Consider the following 6,542-nt stretch of genomic DNA (forward strand, 5'->3'; position numbering starts at 1 on the left):
GCTACTCCAAATACGCATTTGGCTGGGTTGAGCTTCATTTTGTTTTGGCGAAGTCGTTCAAAAGCCTTTTGTATGTGGGAGATGTGATCACCTGCATTTTCACTTTTGACCACCATGTCGTCTATGTAGACCTCCATAGTGTCTCCTAGCAAGTCTTTGAACATTTTGGTGACAAGTCTTTGGTAGGTCGTTCCTGCGTTCTTCAAGCCGAAAGGTTGGACGTTATAGCATAACGTACCTTGCTTGGTTATAAAGGACGTCTTTTCCTGATCTTCTTCTGCAAGTGGTATTTGGTTGTACCCACTGTATGCGTCCATGAATGACAAAAGCTCATGGCCACAAGTTTGGTCTACTAGTATGTTGATTCTTGGTAAGGGGAAGCTGTCTTTTGGGCAATGCTTGTTGACGTTGGTGAAATCTATGCAGAGTCGTACCTGACCATTCTTCTTTGGAACGGCTACTATGTTGGCAAGCCAGGTCGGGTACTCGACTTTTTGATGAATCCCACATTTTTTAGCTTTTCTATCTCTTCGTTGATGGCTTTTTGAAACTTGAGTGCTCGCTTCCTAGGTCGTTGTTTGATAGGCTTGATGGTTGGATCTACATTTAACTTGTGGCAAGCGACTTGAGGGTCGATTCCTGGCATATCGATATACGACCAAGCAAAAACATCTTTATTGAGAGATAGAAATTTGACAAGTTGCTCCTTGAGCTTGGGGTCCAAATCAGTCCCTACATAGACAAATTTTGGGTCATCAATTGTGCCCAAATTGACTTTTTCTCCTGGTTCTATTTGAGCTTGTTTTCCATTGAACTTGTTTGATGCCGTTGCTGGAGGGCTGGATGTTTGAGGATCTTGCCTCTTTGGGACGTCTTTGGCTTCAACGACCTGAGGCTTGGGTAAGGTCGTTGTGCTGACCTGATTGCATCTGTGAGCTTCCAGTTTGTTGCTTCTGAGCTCCATGATGCTTCTGGGACCGGGATATCGTAGGACCTGGTGTAGAGTTGATGGAATTGCTTGGATTTTGTGAATCCAATGGCATCCTAGAATGGCAGTGTAGGACGACCTGACATCGATCACACTGAAGCGTGTTGAAGTTTTGACCATGTCCTCTTTTTCGCCAATGGAGACTGGTAGGATTACGTCTCCGATGGCATCTGTACGATCTCTGTTGAACCCATAGAGCAGTGCATTGGATTCTATCATCACCGAGTCCGGCAGGTGCATGTCCTTGTATGTTTGATAGAACAGTATGTCGCATGAACTCCATGGATCGATGAGGACTCTTTTGACTGTCCAACTGTTGATTTTGACATGCACTACCAAGGCATCATTGTGAGGTAGGCACAGCTTGTCTAGATCCTCTCCTGTGAATGAAATTGTTGTTGTCCTCTTAGGGTCAGTGGGGTTGATCATCTCGACTTTGTGTGAGAGGTGGTAGATTCACGTCTCAACGTTGCAATAGCTTGCATTGCAACTTTAGCTAGTGCTTCAGTGCTTAACCATATTGAAGTGGTTTCTTTTCATAAAGATAAGATCTCCATACGTGTAATCATAGCTCATATACGAGACCATTTAACAGGTATGTAGTAAAACCTTTTGTCACCTTAGATGAAACTTAACTTAGTTTTTAGAGGCAGTACTCATTTTGAGCATTCATCAAATGTAAGATTGTAGTAGATTGTGCGTGCTACTTGGTTCATCCCCGAAAAAGTCCCATTCATATAAATGATTGTATCCTTGAGTAAAGTCGAAGTCGGTGTGATGGTTTTGATATTTTTAATATAGTTAAACAACCAAGCGGAAGTGTTTTATACTAAAATTTCGTGAATCGTGGAGACTAATATTATGCATAGATGATCAATAAGGTAATAAAGAGTTGTTTTACTGAACAAAAGAAACACATTAAATTTTCTACTTTCTCCAGAATATTTTACTATGTCGTCCACATCATCTTACAAACAAGTTGGTCAATTGTGTCATTTCTGAGGTCAATGTTATTTCCAGCTGCATGGTTTTTGTAGATTAGTAAGTGCATATGGTAATTATATTGAAATATGCTTTTACTTAAAAAATGTTATTGCCAAGTACTCATCTCTACCAGGGGTTCCGAAATGCGGTAATTGCTTGGACACTTTGAGCAAATGTCGGCTTTCATCAAACTTCTAGTCTTTCTGTTGTATATGTAGATGTTTCGTTGATCGTTCTGCATGTACATATACTCCGATATATCTGACTCAAAAATATGTTGCAGATGAAGAGTTCGATGTATATGCAAAGGTTGTCGAAATCTTCCGGGCCCTTTTTCCTCGACGGTTTAAGAAAGATGGCAAATAATGGTGCTACAAACATCATTAGTCCTAGCAGTGGCGCTCATGTGGTCCTTCCATATTACTTTACTCCAAAGGATATAGGTTTAATTATTCCAAAAACCAAAGACGCTCGTGTGGTGTTTATGCTACCATGGGGTGGGAAAACATTGGTTGGAACAACAAATACTACCTCTATCATAACTGATCTACCAAAACCACATGAAGAGGAGATAGAATTCATCTTAAGTGCCATTGGCGACTACTTAAATATTGAGGTATACACTATGGTCAAACTCACCTCACTTTGAGTATCTCACCATGACATAGATGCTTTGAACTTTTTTTAAATTACCTCGATCAGGTGATCACCCATTTCCTTCTCTAGTAAGCTTCTTGTAATCAGATGCATCTAGCTACTATTAGTCTAGAGAGTACATTTTAGTTAATATAAATGCATTAGCTTACTTGACGCCATTCTCTTCTATTTTGTGTGTTTGTGATGGAGGGGATATGATTTATGGCTCCTAACACTAGGATATTTAAATTATATGGGTACCTGACATGTGACATGACACCACATGGCAGGTGGCACTAGTAGTTAAAAATTTAATTAGATTATATGGGGTACCTACCAACTGCACCTGCTATGTGTTTAACTTGATATTGTTGTTTAAAATTTTAATTAGATTATAGCTGCCTCATTTCAAAAGACTAGTAATATGTGATAAGGTTTGTGGTACTTAAGTTAATTGGATTTCAGGTTCAGAGATATGATATTCTCTCCACGTGGAGTGGAATACGTCCTTTGGCCACTGATCCTTCATCGAAAGACACTTTTAGCATCTCCAGGGATCATATTGTAAATGTCGAATGCCCTGGATTGATAACAATTGCTGGTGGAAAATGGACTACGTACCGAAGGTACTATATCTTTCTTTTCTATATGGTTAGACTTAAGGTTATTTAATTAGGTTGTAGACACAAGTTCAACATCTTTGAGATTATAATTTGGTGATTCAATTATTATCTAACAGCATGACATAGCTAGTGAGGTGTTCATACTTGAAATTTGAGAGAAACACAACTAGTCTATACATAGCATGACATAGCCAGTCCTGGTGTTGGGTGTAGACACATTCTTGTTATAATAGTACTAAAGGGGATGACCAATCAAATGATCTCGACTTTTATGGTGTCCTAACAAATGTTATAGAGTTATAATATATATTTGGGAAACGAGTTTGGCTTTTCAAGTTCAAGGTGAGTTTACACACCATTATATAAAGAAGAGGTTATGGCAGTGTGGGAAGTGGCAGTGCTAAAGGGTTGGTTGTTGTAATTATACACATTATAATAGTTCTTTTTATGATAAATAGGTTATTTGTTTTAATCTAGGATGTTAGTATACATAACCAGCACAACCGTTCATGCCTCGTCGTCAACCATTGTGTTGGTTCAAAATCTTTTCTGCGTATCCGGGCTAACATGGTATAGTTAATTAAATTATTCATTTTAGATATTAGAAATAGTTTTTTTGTCTTCTTCTAGTACTAAGTTTGGAAGTTTATTTGTCTTTTGAAATGAAACAGTCGGTTGATCTTGAGACTCAACAAGAGGCTGGGATGATTGCAATGGGTGTAAGTGTATTTATGTCTCTTGGTAGTGGTGTTGCATCATGTATGGTGGCCTATCTTTGTTGAATTCTTGCTTTTTTAGTTGTGTTCACTAGATTTTAATTTTGAGGTGACGAAACTATTATATTTTTGGTTTCACATTTTTTTTTGGGTGATCTAATGGATAACATCTTAATGTGCAGATAATTTTACGTCAAAAGAGAAGTGGTATTATTTTTTGTGAAGAAATGGTGATAAGGAATTGCAAGAGGCTTCCGATGAATCTAAATGTTATTGGTCACTTTTTTATTTTTTTGTGAAGACGGTTTCATTCGCAACTTATTTGAGGGATATTTAGAATTGTGTTTGTTTAAATTAATACTTTTATTAAGATGACTTTTAAAAAAAATTATGAAAGGGGATGATGCAACTCTCTTTTGTTTCTAATTGAGTAAATTGACTCATTTTTATTTATTGAAATTTTGTTGTATATTATATATTATTAAATAATTGATGTTCTAGTTGTTTTATTTTAGGTTTATTTGTTGAATGGTAATTTGATGGGAGGGGGGACAGGTGAAAATTGTGCAAATGGTGCAAAATTAACGACAATATTAGTAATGAAAATAGTCTCATATCTATTGCTTCTAGCGATGATTAGAAAGTTGTTTAAAACACTCAAAATTCAAATATTTTAAAGCTTTGACAACGATAAAAATGTCGCTCAAACACTCAAAATTCAAATATTTTAAACTTTTGACGACAATAAAAATGTTGCTAAAAACACTAAAAATTCAAATATTTTAGACCTTTGACAACGATAAAAACGTTGCTAATAACACCAAATTTTCAAATTTTTTGGACTTGTAGCGATGATCAAAATGTCGCCAATAATACTAAATTTTTCAAATTTTTTGGGTATTTATCAACGATGGAAACGTTGCTAAGTAAGGCCTCATTATCGACGATTTGGCAAACGTTGCAAAACATTTACCTTTTGCGACGTTATTGTATTGAGAATGCGAAAATAAATTACCAACGAAATTCGGACAATGGCAACAGTTACCATCGTCGCTGAAGGTGCCACATTTAGCAACGTGAAAAAAGCGCAGCTATATATAATTGCCGACTATATCATTGGCTACAATGTGGAAACACTCTAAAAATCATCGCTAAATATCATGGGCTACGACGTTTATTTTTGCACTTTTGCAGGGATAATTCTAAATATTATAATAGAATGGGAGTTCGGGATAAGAGAGGAGTCTTTCCAGTGAAGTCTGTCTCTCATGTCATTGCCAACTCTACTAGATATAGTGCTGAATCACAAACACTATTTGTAATGGTTATTGCAAAAAAATTTAGAAACTTGTTATACCCCTTTGGCTCCAGAATTTGCTCTGGAAGATTGCAAAGAATGTATTGCCTACATGTGATAATAGCACAAGATGATTATAGACCCGGTATGTCAGTTATGTGGATGCATGCTTGAATGAGTCCGTTATGCTCGCTTTCTCTACTTGTTCTTAGTTTGCTTAGGTTTGGTTTGCTTTATTGAAGAGTTGCTGCATGGACATTTTCGGCTGAATATTCTGATGGGATTGGATGGTGAAACCATGAAAGTGCTACTGATACATCTCCTAATAGTTTAGCATGTGTTATTATGGATCTATTTGTTGGTGTTATCCCTCACATGAGGAGAGAAAAGGAGTTGATTTATGCTTGGAGAAGTCTGAGCACGACCCGCACTCTGATTGGTCTTGACCCAAGCGCACCCTACGCCAAATGCTGGACGACATCGCCCAAGGCAAGAGAGCGCCGCTACGCCTATTTTGGCGGGGATTCTATTTTTCGAAACCGCTGAGTTTTGGCTTATATGTTTGGGTTTTTGGCAAAACCAAACACACGAGAGGCAGCATAAAAGTCAGAGAAAACCCAATCTTGAAAGCTATCAAGATTGAGAGACAACCCTGTAAAGAGATAAGAGTGACCTAGTAAGGTGAGAGATTGAAATGAGAGATTATAATCTTTCTTCCCACTTTATAAAGAACTAGCTCTTGTGGAAGTAGGCACCATTGGCCGAACCACGGTATATCTTTGTGTTGTGGTCAATGGCGGAGCTAGGAATATTGGTGAGGGTTAGCCACTTCAACACAACTAACAAAAAATACACACTAACACACTCAATTTGTCATTCTTTTTAAATCTTCGAAATTACAATTAACATTTCATTTAGCTTTAGAAAATTAAAAACTTAAAAATAGAAAATATTCCGTATATATGCTTTAGCTAGGAAACCACTTCAAAACTGTACAATTTACAAAAGCAATGAATTTTTAGATCTGTCATAAGAAAAATAGCCGAGGCAATGGAAAAAAAGAAATTGCCACCACTCAATATGGCAAAAATATTGTAAAATGGTAGACTTTAGTGTATTTCTTTTTGTCTTCACTTACGCGTTTGCTTTAATTGTTTTGTTCTATTCCAAAATTTCAATCAATGTCTTAAAGTAGATTCAAAACTAATTTCATTACATTAAACAATCAAAATTAGTGTAGAAACACATTCAACAAAATAAATTATCATGGATTCGATTAATCGATATAATTCATTAGA

The 6,542-nt window shown here is 36.8% G+C and overlaps 1 long non-coding RNA gene and 1 pseudogene across 1 annotated transcript; both read left to right on the top strand.

Moving 5' to 3' along the window:
• The first annotated feature begins 2,327 nt into the window (after positions 1 to 2,327).
• On the top strand, positions 2,328 to 3,357 carry LOC147512706 (glycerol-3-phosphate dehydrogenase SDP6, mitochondrial pseudogene; annotated as a pseudogene).
• A 136-nt stretch (positions 3,358 to 3,493) lies between these two features.
• Positions 3,494 to 4,382, top strand: LOC147512707 (uncharacterized). The gene is made up of 3 exons (XR_015217254.1): positions 3,494 to 3,801; positions 3,903 to 3,950; positions 4,130 to 4,382. It is a non-coding gene; the product is annotated as an uncharacterized LOC147512707 (long non-coding RNA).
• The last annotated feature ends 2,160 nt before the right edge of the window (positions 4,383 to 6,542 follow it).

Source organism: Coptis chinensis, chromosome 3 (genome assembly GCF_015680905.1).
Source record: "Coptis chinensis isolate HL-2020 chromosome 3, ASM1568090v1, whole genome shotgun sequence".
In the NCBI taxonomy this organism is placed as follows: domain Eukaryota; kingdom Viridiplantae; phylum Streptophyta; class Magnoliopsida; order Ranunculales; family Ranunculaceae; genus Coptis; species Coptis chinensis.